Here is a 13476-nt window from a genome sequence, read left to right on the forward strand (position 1 = left end):
CATGTCAGTAATTAGATAACCTGGGAAGGGGGGACTTTCTGAAAGCTGTGCTCAAAATGTCCAAACCTGGCTGTTAGGTAGCAAGTAAATGCATTTACTTTTGGCTGCGGCTTACTTAGTTTCCTGGACTTGCCTGGACCGGAATTTGTCTGCTGGTGCCACAAAATAAGCAGTGAGGCCCAAAATATGGTTTGGGGAGCTGAAGGGGAAGCCTGTTGCCCTCAGGGTGCCGTCGCAAAGTAGTTCACAGAGGGCAACAGGAAAGACAGTGTTTGTCCCAAGTGGATGAACCATGATTTCGGTTACCTTATTGGTGAGACTGACGGGAATGGCCAACAAGGGTCCACCGATGAATGGGTGGTAAGTAATGCACGGGAAAAGGGTGTGTGAATTCCTCTTCTGCATTGAGCATTTGAAGCTAATTGCATGAAGAATGGAAAAGATCAAGGCATGGCCAGAGGCAGCATCATCTGCCCTTGAAATTAAAAAGCGGAAAGGAGATCCTAAAAAAAGTACCTTGCCCAGATAACAGGATGAATAATAGGAAAACCAGCATTATATCCTTATGTAAATGGAAATTACAGAATGCAAAGTTTATGTATGTAACCTTAATTTAGCCTCCTTGGGTGTGTCAATGAGCATAGTCTCAACCTACATTTTCCCCATGGGACTCTCCCTCATTTGGCGACTAGAACAGACAGCGCTCATCTATTTTGGTTGTTCAAGATGCGGTTTTCAGTGATTTTTCACTGCTCTGAGTGCTCTGTGTCAGTGCTTCAGAGGCCCGTAGCTTCCTGTCCCCTCCTCCTCCTTCCTCGTGAGGAAGAGGAGAGCATGGGCATGCGGAGCCCTCAGGAGCTACAGGGGCGGTGGGCGTTGTGCCTCGGCAGAGGGTCTGATGCTGAGGGCTCAGGAAATGAATAATGTGCAATCAGGTTGAAACGGCTTCCTCCCTTTGTCTTCTCTTTCTTTAAGGAACGTGAGTCATCATGGAGTAAGACAAAGATTTTACTGTGATGCAGACATAAAGATGGCAGAAGATTTATTTGCCTACCATAACAGCCCTATTTGCCCTATCCTTTCAAGGTCTCATTCGTTTCTTAACCAGGGCAACCACTTCTAAAATAGCCGCTGATATGGTAACAGGCTAGCTGGTTTCCAGTAGATCTAAAAGAAAGCTGCATGTGAATTAAAACAGCATTTTCAAATGAAATAATAAAACACCTATTCAGATAGAGAGGAAATGAAATCTTGCAGTCTTGCGGAAATTATTTTTTTATTCTTTTTAAATCAAAACAACCTATCTGAAAAAGTGGTATTTTTCATCAGAAAATATTTTCTTCTGAACCTTTCTGTCAACTTTTTAGGAGAACTTACAAGGAGACAAACTCTGTAAAGCTTTCCTGTGGAAAAAAGTCAAGGGATCATTTATGACGACTGCATTAAACATTACAGGTACGTACCACTGACCTGAGCAGCAGTGTAAACATCCCTCTCCTCTGGGGTATCCCAGAGGGCATGATTTTCTGGACAGAGCTGCCAAATACATTTTATGTTTCTTTAGACAAAAATGCTGTTTTCATACACCTGAAACTCTTGGAGATTTTTCAAACTTTTTTTTTTTTTTTTTTTTCCCCTCCCCAAAGTGGTTGGACCCAGTTTGGCGTATTGTCAGCCCAAACCCCAGTATTTAATTCCAGGGGGTGGTGCGTGGCTGTGCCCTGGCTGTGCCCAGCTCAACCCCTGCCTGCCTTGCCGGGGCCAGTTGCCCTTCTGCACCCCCCCCCCCCCCCCCCCCTTTCGGTGGCTGTTGACAGAGACTGAGCCACTATGTGGCTTAGACATAGTAAAGCAATTACGAGGTGACGCGGACACCTACATGTCCGTGAAAATTATAGGGTATCGCTCTGTGTGCGTCACACCCTGAATACAGTCCTTCATCTGTTACACATATAACCTTCCTGCTGGGAACAAAATTGCATTTGCAATAAATTCAGGGAAAACAAAGATAAGGTGGTAGGAGAAAAATATTTTTTGAAAAGGAAGTACATTAAAACTTCTATTTGGCACCTGAAAAATCTGTGCTATGCCTGCTCATTATTTCAAAAGCCTTTGCAAGCTCTGGACAGTCTCAGGAGAAACTAATGATGTTTATTTCTCCTTATCACAGTCTTTCCGCTCTGTGGAGGGCCACAGTGCAGTCACCATTTGTAAGAGGAAAACCAGAACTTCATCATTCAGATCTGTTTTCCTTGGAAGACCTGCCAGGGGCCCATTGCTCCCATCACCCATGGTCTGCTCTGACGCTGCCCAATGGGTATTGTCAATGTAGGCAGCTTCACTTGTTTCTGTGGGTTTCATGACCCCTGAGTGAATTTGGATGAAACCAAAACTTGCGCCAGAGCTTTGTGCCAGATCAGATAATCTGATGAGACGTCTTGAGAGTCTTCCTCTGAGCTTTAACTGTTGTTAGTCCCAGGGCCACTGTCTGAAGCAGCCACATAGAACTCTACTGCTTTTGCTTTCTAACAGCCAGCAGACCTCAGCTAGAGGAGCCCACATCTTGCATGTGTGGATGGGGGATGAGTATTTTTAGCTTGGCTGATTGCAAAAGTCATCTCTACGTGAATTTTTCTGACTGTCTGCCACCCTTTTTCTTTGGGGATGTGGATGCCTCAGTTGCCTTCACCAGTGACTGAAGCTGTATAAGAAAGAAAATACTAAAAGGTCACAGTATCCTCTCAGTATATGCAGTTTGTTCCATGGCATCAAATGGTTCCTATAATGGAAGTGTTGCTGTACTAGCGGTGTTGAAGTGATGGTGGGAGTACAGGTAGGAATTTATGTTCTGTGTACTTCAAAAGTAGGAGCTGTCTCAAAACACTGCCTGTGATAATAAGTAATTTTTAAACCAAGTCTATCTGCGTTTAAGTAACAGACTAACCTACTAGAGAGTGTATCTAGCACTTCAGAATGTCAAAGCGAAGCAAGAACGATTAAAACTTAAAAATAATTAATCCCATGCAACTAGTAATCAAAGGTGCATGCTGGTAATATAGCTCTTATTCTGGAAAGACAGTAGCTAGCAAACGGATTTTTATTTATGGAAAAAGAACCGTGAGAATGCTAGGGAGATTAATTTTAGACATCTCATTAAAATTTTCAAGATTGAATGAATAGTCTTCCTCCCCCATATATGGGCAAATTACAGTTCTCTGGGGTCCTGTAGTAGGTTATGTTTGTTTTCTATTCTTTGGGACATAAGTGATAGTTAAGCACGATAACTATATTTTCTGGCTATGGAAAGCTGTACTTTGTGTGCCTTGCTGGGACAGTCTTTTGGGTAAGGCATTTTACAAGGATCAGAATAGTAAATGCGGGGAGGAAATTTTCACACTGCAGTCCTTCTCAGCTCTACTACTGATCCCAAGTGCACACTGTCAGCCACAGGCTTGGCTGCTCTTCCCATGCTTGTGCTAGTCTGCAGGGTGACCTGGAGTAAATCCCATTTCTTTCTTCCCCCCACCTCCACCATTTCTGTAACGCGTGAAAGAGTGGTTACACTAAATGGCTGCTGACCTGGTGTTCTCCTGACTTCATTGACGTCGCTCTCCAATGGTTCTTCCAGGAGCCCTGTCTTTAGCTAAGGAAGAAGGGGAGAAGCAGTAGTTCAGGATTTAGTCTTTGGTTTTCCTTTACTCTCTACACTGATGCTTGATGAGTGTTTCTAACGGTTATCTTTCAATGATTTTAATAGAGCTGTTCTAACAGTAAATCACGCCAGGGAATTTAACTTCTCTGCCCCCACATATTGTAAAGGAGTTGTCCTCTTCCGTGATGGAAAGAGGTTAACTGTAGCTGCAACAGCTTGCATGGTATGCCTGTTCCCCTCAAATGCTCTCTGCTTAGATAAAAATGAAACTATAAAAATACTCTTTTCTTTTATTATTAATTTTCTTCTTTCTGGTTCATTTACCAAGAGCCCCAGAAGGTGTTTATCCCAGAATATGATTGGGACAAGCTGTAACCAAATTCTTTTTCTGCACGGTAGAAGAGAAAGCTGGGATTCAATCTCTCATCCCCACTAACCTTAGTACTCGCTGTATCTGATATGAAAACTGTAACATCAGACCCACTCTACTTCTCTGTCTTTACCTAAAAATCTGTACTCTCTCTTCAGGTGCTACAGGGATCAGAGGAAACCTATGGGCTGGCCTGAAGTTTTTACTCATACAAATCTTTTGACTTCCCTTTGCTGCCACCTTCATGTTAGGAGGGAAGAAGGCAACTCTGTTGTCCTGCATTGTGGAGAGGTGTGCTCCGGCTCTCGCACTGGGACCTTCCTCGTGTTGTCCATCAGTCATGCTCACTGCTCTGACCTCCTGGGAACAACCCCGTAGCTTGAGTTGCTTCCACTTGTTTGTGTCCGAAGGGCTGGGACAGGTACTTTCTGCCGTGGTTCGCGGTAGCTTTGCTTCCTGCTCAGTTTTTATCCATTGTTGTAGCAGGAGCCCTACAAATGAACATGAATTGAGGCTCTTCAGTCCTGGATCGAGACCCAGTGGATCAAAGTCGGACCCAGCATGCAGATCAGGTGAGCAGATCTCATTCTTAGACCTGCCTTAGCTGATCCAGGCGGATATACTTTACTGCAGTTGGAAAGGAGGCATGCGGATGGATGATGGAAAGTAAGTGTATGAGAGCAGACCAAAGGAAGTCGTGTTCTCCTTGGCAAAGGACATAGTGAGGTCAGTGGGTCCCTACCCTGTACATGGGAAAGCTTTCTTCACAATCAAGGAGTGAACCAGCCTGTTTATGGTGATTCATCCAATGCCCACTTAACTATAATGTGCACAAATTGTGAGATACAATTCTTTTTTTTCCCCATGAGTCTTAAGGGAGCCTGGTGGGGGTTAGCTCAGATGCAACATTCCACTAGCTGTCTGCAGTGGGTGGGATGAATCCACACCAGAGTTGGGGTCCAGGGGGAAGATGACAAGGCCATCTTGATTATATCCTGTGTGGCAAATAAGGTTTTATTTTATGTTTGGATTAATTACTTCCTGAAGGGGAAAGAAACTCTGAGGAAAGATGAGCATGTTTTGAAATACTGTATCTGTCAGAGACAAAGCTGGGTGGGAGTAGAAAATGCAGAGAAATTAAATTCAAAAGAAACATGTTATTTTAAGAAAATCAAAAGAAGCCAGTTATTTTAGAAGTTAATTTGGGACAGCCAAGTAGAAGCAAGCCCTGCAGATGAGGCAGCCTGTTAGCAGGTTTGGGGTAGGGATTGGGACCTGTGGCAATCGGAGAGTCACCAAAGCAAAAGACTTTCAGCTCCCTGCCTTGACTTCATGTGGCTAGGCACAGCCGGGGCTCAAGGCAGGGATGGGACAGGGAGCAGCTTTCGTCCTTGTAGGAGATTCCTCTGGGTCAAGAAAGGTAGGAGGTGGCAGAGCTATTATTAAGAAGAATATTGCTCTGTTTCTGTTTGGAACATAACTTGTTGGATGATATGGTCTTTCACTGACACCAGAGTAATTAAAGAGCATAGACTTAGAGGAAAGGACTTGAAAATGAATAAATATTGTAAAATGGGTTTGGTGTTCTTTGGTTAAGCTCGTGAGAGTTGCCCTGGCCAAAAATGCAAATAAAAATGATACCCCAGCTGGTAGTGCTGAAAACTGCTCAGAGTAAACCTGTTTAGCCCTGAAGTTTCAACAGTTTAGCTCTCTGGACACATAAGACTTCAGGAGAAGGAGCAAAAGGGTAAGCAATTAAGGATATAATTTAAGCTGTCGGGCTTTTGTTTTGTTCTTAATCAATGAAAACCACTTTTGGCTGGTGGCATGTCTTCCTGTCTTCCAAAGAACTGCAGAAAAGCACCTGCTCTTCCCTAAAACGAACAGGCTCTGTTCAGTCACTGCCACCGTGCCACAGTTCAGTGGCATCTCAAAATGGGTGCCGTGTCTTCTTTCAGCACTGTAAGAAGACAAAGCAAAACCAAAGAACCCCCAAAATATCACCCCCCAAAAAAGAAGAAGAAAAAAAAAAAAGAGGAAGGTAATTTGAGGTTTGTTGGGTGTAGAGGGGGTTGTGCCTGTGCTCTGATGCACTCCTTGAATTTAGGAGGGCCGGTCTGCAGGGTTGGCTCGTAGCTGGGGGGGGGGTGAATAAGGGGTCCTGCTCTCAGGGGAGGAAGAGCCCGCGGGTGCTCAATCCCTGCCTCCTCCTGCCATCTAGTGGTGTACCAAAAGAGCGGGCTTCTGCCTGAAAAGCAGGGCGAGAGGGGAGCGGGCGGAGGATGCTGCGCCCTCGGGGGAGCGCAGGGCGGGACGCGGGCGGTGGGCACCGCTCCTGCGCCCTCCGCCCCTGCCCCTTTCTGCTCTGCGCACCGCGGCCGGGCGGCAGAGGTTTTGGTCGCTCCTTCCCACCTCGTCTCGCCTGGAAAGGGCTTCGGAGTTGTGCCGGCGGTGGCCGCTGAACGGCTAAGCGGGGGGCTCGTCAGCGCTGAAGCCGAGGACGGTGGTATCCCAGCACAGGTTTTTTTGGTCCTTGCTGGTACTGGGCTGGGCGGAGCAGCATCCTCCAGGCTTGAACACCCCGATGTGGTCAGCCTGGCCACGGGTACGCTCCCAGCATTGCTAGCGGCCATTCCCTCATAGCAACGCACGGGCAAAATACTGGCAGACGCTGGGAACAAAATTCCCTGGTGTAGGCAAACCCCGCTGTGGCCTTCCTTGATATTTGACGCGTATTCCCTCAGCAGCAGCCGCTCTTTTTTTTTTGAGACTTTACCCTCACTTAACTCTTTGGGAATAACTATTAGATTAGGATAGTGAACTCAGATGCTGATGTCTATTGTAAGAAGAAACGTGACTTGTAAATGCCAGTGAGTGGGTTGGTTTGACAGTTTGGTTACTTCTATTCACCCACTTACGGGAACCATAAAGCTTGATCTCTGTGTACACTTTTGGTATGTTGAATAGATTTCAGGTGTATTATTTTTTCCCTGGAAGGACTTTGAGCTGCATTCAGCTTTTTACACAGGCAGTGGCTCTATACTTGTGACTCACTAGACATTTTATATACAGAAAGTAATCCTGACCAGATCTAACCTTCAGGGTATTGTTTTTGCAAGCAGGTTCAGATTATCAGGGGTTTTAAGTAAAAACAGGTCCTAGAGGAAGTAGGATGCTTTGACATATTTGTCCAAAATTTCCATGTATGTAGAAAATGAAAGACAACAGTGTGCTTTTACAAGTCTGGTACTTTCCACCTTACCCTTTGCAGTAATGAGATAAAGTAAAAAGAGAAGACTGCTTTTGTCTTTTTTATTTATATCCTTTCCCACCCCCCACTCTAAAGAAATCGGAACGTATCTAACAGCAGGGGAGTGGGATGGCGAGTGATTTCCCCACCTGTGTCGGGGCACAGCGGGGCCATGGGCTCCCTGGAGCAGCAGGGCAGGGCCTGGCAGCCAGGACCTGTCCCACCCCCCAGCCAGGAGCAGAGCGACAGGGGACACCGGGGCAGCCCCAGCCCCGGGCATTTGGCACCTCCCTGGGGACGGGGATAGAACATCAGCTCTCGAGTGGGGTCTCCAGGACACGGAGAGGATGTGCGTTATTGTGGCCAGAACGAGGGCTTCTTGGCTGCGGTCCCAGCAGTGGGTGGTCTTGATGGGTTAGACGCTATGCTCCTCACCCTTTTTTTGCAGAGGTGCTCTTTCTGCTGGCGGTGGTCATTTTGGACCAAGGGGACAAGAGCCATCTCCCTCTTGCCTACCAAATGGCCGTGGTGGCTGTGGCTGCTGCAGTGTCCAGCCAGGCAGTGCAGCCTCCCCAGCACGCCTGACCCTCTCCTAACTATGCTTCTGTGGTGAGGATGCTCACCCCGTATATCTAGGAGCATGTTTGCCAGATAGCTTTTACAGATTTTCGCTACGTTTTCAAAAGATCTAAACTAACTTCTCTTTCTAGTCTGTCTTCAGGCCTCATCCCATGTAAGTGAGATGTCAAAGCACGTGACTCGATCACCTTCAGTCAGGATGGGGTTTGCAAAGAATTCTTGTGGTCCCCAACGACAGATCAACAAGCTGAGCTATTCGCATGCCAACTCACCACCGAAAGACCTCGGTTATATATTTGGCCTAGTAAGTATGCGTTTCTCTGGTTTCTAAGGTAAAAGGGTATTATGTCATCTCTGCAGGGGAACGAAGGAAGAAGATGTTCCTAGCTCCTCTTTCCACAGTCTTTGCAGTAGGTGTTGGCAGATGTGTCCAGGCTCAGAATTGTCACAACTCTTGGCAAAATAAATGCATATAATTTGAAAGCTCATTTTTAGCTGTATAAAGAGTTTTCACAATCCATGCTTCCCTTGACATTATGGCCTTAAGATTGTTTTTATAATATTAGGGTGAAAGTTTATTATGTAGTACCTATCTGTTTTCTGGAACAAGAATGGTGTTTCCAGATCTATGAGTTCACAATTTTTATCTAGCACGGGGCATTGCCTCTTTTTCTTCTCCCCTGTAAAGCAACTAAGGAATTACCTGAGAACTGTATTTGCTGATTTAGAGAAATAGGATCTTAGAAGGTAGCGAGTCTTATTTTTTAGGCGTTGTGCTTCAAGAAAGATGTCAACCAATTTGAGAGAGCAGAGAGAACAGCAGCAAGACTGCTAGTCTGAGGAAGGGCTGAATGACTTGGGGTCATTTAGCCTACCGCGAGGTGTGATGTTTTCAAATACATAAATGCAAACCTGTAAAGAGGGTAAGAGTAAAAGTTCTCCGTGTCTACTTCAAATAGAATACGAAGTAATGGCTTTAAGTCTGTGAAAGGATTTTCAGGCTAAATGTTAGGAAAAGCCTCTATTGTTAGTGATTATAAGGTGCCTGAGTGACCAAGACCGTTGCTAAAGGTCTTTAGAAAGAAGTTAGAGAAAGGCCTGTTTGGGATGGCTTCAGTATTGTGATCTTGTCCTGGCTCATATTGTCCTTCCCAGCCTTCTTTCTCCTGCCTTTTACTCTGCAATCGTAATGCCATTTCATTCATTGTATAGCTAGGAAAGATGGAGTGTTGAAAAGCACCCAGCCCTGAGAAACCTAGTGTACCCTCAATGTTGACCCTAGTTAAAGTGCAGGCTGGATAAAGGGGTGGCCAGAGTGCCCCATCCAAGTGAGATCTGCTGTGATCTTAAGCATAGTCCTAGGTGGCTTTACCAAGAGGAGATGCATCATGTTTAGCCAAAAATATGGGCATATGGCTTTCAGGAAGGCAGTTCCGTTTCATAATTGGAACTGATAGCCAGAAACTGTCTGATTTCCAAGCAGTTAGCACTCACATTTCCTAGATGTGAAATGGGTGCATTTTTGCAAAACATGTTGAGAAGCGTGTTACAAAAGCTACTTCAGGGATGACTTACGTTTCTTCTCTTTTTTACTAGGGAAGAAATTTCCCAGGGCCTTCTGTGCTGGTGACAGATGCTACAGTGCTAATTCTGATACCAGATATCCTCTTGCCAACAGACAGGTGCTGCAAACCTCGAGAAGATGAGGAAATGAACCCTTGTACATCCACCTGACCCAGTTAAAATCTCTCTCTGAGCTTTCATCAGCTTGCACATCTCGGTGGAAATCTGCACTTCAGCGAGGGCTACGCCCCTGGAGGACTATTGCAAAGAAACATGAGGTTCTCCAGGATCCCGGGGAGAGCTTTTGCTCTTGTTTTGTTCACTTGTACTTTGAGCTTGTTTCCTGGCACCCACTCCTGTAATTTGACGTCAGCTGGAGTACTTTAACACTTCTGATGTGTCTCTGGTTTGTCTTTCATTTCTCTTTTGTAGGCTTAGAGCTCTGAAGCCCCTCCAAGACAAAAACAGAAACCATGCTGGAAGATGAGAGCCTTGCATGGGTATCGAAAGGCGTTTATGCTCAACCTTTGTTTCATTATGACAAGTCAGTGTCCAAAATCAAAGCGTGCTTATTACTTCCCATCACTTGCTTGTAGTGTGAGACCTCTGTTTTAGTAAAGTCTGTTCCCAGACTGCAGAGAAGAGGAAGCTGATAGATCACAGGGGTTTTCAGCCTCTGAGCGAGGTAGTCGACCGTCATGTGCATCTGTGAGGTCCCCAGCTGGGGAGCTGGTAGTGATACTATAATCACAAATTACATAAGTTGAGTTTTTGTGTCTGGCTTTCTTACCACGACAGAGGTTGCCACTGTAGTTAACCTTTTAAATACAACTTTCTTGAGAAAATGGAGGGTCTACTGAAGCTACCACTTCTTCCAGAAAACCATGACTGTCAATGACTAAGGCATGGACAAAGGGAGCTGCAAGTTATTTTATTCATTTTTTTGATTAAATGCAATTGAAATGGCATTTCCCAAAGGTTCTGGGCCTTTGCAGAATTTGTGAAAATGCAGCAAAATGAGGCTAATTCCCTGATGTAAAGTTTAGGTAGTAGACTTCTGGGTATTAACAACTTAAAAAAGGAAGAAAGAAATTTAGCAGAAGCCACCCCTGCTTCACCATCCTTCCACAAATCCGTAAATAGTGGCTTCATGGATTACCTTGAGCTCTGAAGAACTGTTGTCTGTAAAACCTAAATACCTACACACCAGCTGGTGTGAGGTGAAGTATCTCCATAGATTTTGATGATGCTGAATCCCTTTGTGTCAGGTGAAAATCTGGCTCTTTGTGACCGCAAAGCGAACAGTGCCGAGACCTGAAGAGACGTGGTCTCAGTTCCAGGTCTCGATCAAGACACATGTCAGTGCATCTGGCTACATGCAGAAATGCTGCGTATGCAGTAGGTGTGCCTTTTTCTAGATACTACCCCAACTGAGGGGTAAGTTGTCCACAGAAAATATTATTAGCCACAATTTCAGATGGAAATATATAGATAGATGGTTAATAATAAGTTTAAAAGATGCTTATTAGCCAAGGCAGCCTGATTTTAGGAAGTGTTGAGTCCCAGTGCACACGTCTTGCTGGGATGGACTGGAGAGATGGTCTGTTAGCTACTGTTGGTTTCTAACTGCAGTATCATAAAATTCCTTTTTGTATGCTGGTAGTGTGCTTGTCGAATATGCCTGCCTGTGAATGCCTTTCCCCTTTCCAAAGCTGCAGTGTGAAAACTGAGTGTGTGTGATTCACTACAGATGACAGGTTTGTGTCTCAGCAGCAGAGGTGGCTGAGCTGCAGCAAACACCACAGCACTGCTGTTGAGCCGAGTCTCGGTAATGCCACATGCAGACGTCTGTTAACTAGAAAGTAATGCATATGCACTAGCTCATCTAGAAAATCTCATCTGAAAAGAAAATTCAAGTTGGTTTACCCGAGAATAAATGCCCCTTGGATAAAAACTCAGCTGCCATATTGCTAGCTTAAAGCCAGCAAAGTTTTACTCTTCAGTTGTGCAAAATGATCACTCCCATGTTCTTAGTTAAGTCTGGTTCTGCCTAGAATAAGCCAGGCATATTCTTTACTCCAAACTTCAGTTGATCAAGCATGTCTCCTGACTAAAATCAGTTATACAAGACACATAATTAACTATACAAGTCCATTATGACATGAACTCCTCTGTCTCAGAGGCCAAGATTCATAATAGTTAAAAGCTCGGCCTCTTAACAGTGTTTCCAATACTGATTATCCCCTGTTGCTTTATTTGTCTTACAGTAACCACAGCAGTAGTGTTCCATCCATGGGTCCCCGGAGGTGTGTGTGTACATACGAGAAGGCAGAAGGAGGAATAGCAGTTTGAAATTTGACTTCAGGCTAGATATGCAACTGCGGTGGTTAGGAGTGTAAAGGGCACGATAAGATCATCTGTGTGAAACTGAGAGTATGACTGCAGTTGATTTATGCGGCTGACATATGCCACTGACCTGTGTGGATGGAAATGTGAGCTTACATGTTTCTTGGGCATTTTCCTTTTCATTAGGTGAGCAGGAATTGTGCATGAGCAGGCCTGGCCCAGTGTAGGCTTTTTTAATGGAAAATAGTAGTTGCCACTTAAAACTCGGAGAAAAATGAGATTTCTTTACTTTGTCTGCATTGAGGGACATGGGGTTGTTTTCATCTCAAGCTTTGTAGCTAACTCTGCTGTCCTCTAGGTTCTGGTGGTCTTCCTGGGGGATCCTTTTCCGGGTGCCTGTTCAGGTCTCCTTCTCCTGCTCTCTGCCTCCCCCTGAAATCTGCTCCTCCCTCTTCCCTGGCCACCGTCCGTGTGTCTGTTCCTGTCTCTGGTTCCCATTTGCCTGGGCTGACATTTGTCGGTATGAAATGGGGTAGGGAGGCAGAGCCGCGGAGACTGCGGAATGAGGAACTTTGTGCAAGGAGCAAGATGGGGAACAGCCCAGTCAGGGAAATGGGTGTTTGCCTCTTCCCTCAACCTGCCTGTGCGCCCGGGCCGGTGCTGTGCCCTGGTCCCAGGGCTCCGCTCCGGGCTTGCCTCCTCCGTCCCCTGGTGAGGACGTGGGACGTAGGGAGACCCAGGGAACATTAGCACTTCCCTGGAGGTTGGAAAGATCCAAGCTGGCGGCACGGGGAACGGCTGGGGTGCAGGGAGCAAGGCTTTGGTGTGGAGCTTGGCTGTGGAGTCCCGAACCATCCTGTGTTTCCATCTGTCTGTGCTGCCCCTTTTTCCTCCCGAGTGCACCGTCTTGACGGTGCGGGTAATGCAGGTACGGCAGGACCTAGGTGGAGCAGCAGCTCAGGCGAACTGAGGAACAAACATGGTCTGTACACCCTATTTCTTTGGTTTTGGGAGCACTCCTAAAATTTACAGCCCTGGCCGCTCTCTTAGGAGGAAAGCAGCAGAAAACTTAGCAATGTAAGATGATGCTTTTTTCTTGGAAGTGCAAGCTCCACTTCTCATCTACTTTTAGCTGTAGCACTCCCTTTCTGTGCTCTCCTCACTGCTTGTGAGCCTTATGAGCTAAAATGGGGTTCAGGTTATTGTGGGGATGTGGGGGAAAGTATCACAAAACAGGTAGGTGGAGGAGCAAGGCTCGGCAAGCTTTTGCTTGATCTAGCAGTCTGAAAAAGTTTGTGGTTTGCCAGAAGCAGTCCCCGGTCTGATAGACATTTGGGGCCCAAGAGTTGGCAAATGAATAAACCTCACACTATTCTAATTTTTTTATGTCTTTATAAGGAAGCACACTTTGGGGGGGGGGGGATAACTAGATAAAGTGAAAATAGGATGGTTGGTGTGTTTTACTAAGAGACCACTCATGCCATCTACTCTTGTAAGAGGCTTGTGTGCTGTGCAAGTTGCTCGGGAGGGAGTAAGCAGTTACATGTCCCTCCCTTGCAAGAAGAGATAGCAATGAAGAGCAATAACATGCTTTTCTGGCATTAACAGACCTTCAGCTCCACAGACCTTGCTATTTTCCTTCCCTGTGGGTTTGTGGGTGTAACTGAGAGCTGTACAGCTTTGTTTCTGTTCTTTGGACTTCCTGTGTGACTATAC

Source organism: Aquila chrysaetos, chromosome 7, assembly GCF_900496995.4.
Source record: "Aquila chrysaetos chrysaetos chromosome 7, bAquChr1.4, whole genome shotgun sequence".
Lineage (NCBI taxonomy): Eukaryota > Metazoa > Chordata > Aves > Accipitriformes > Accipitridae > Aquila > Aquila chrysaetos.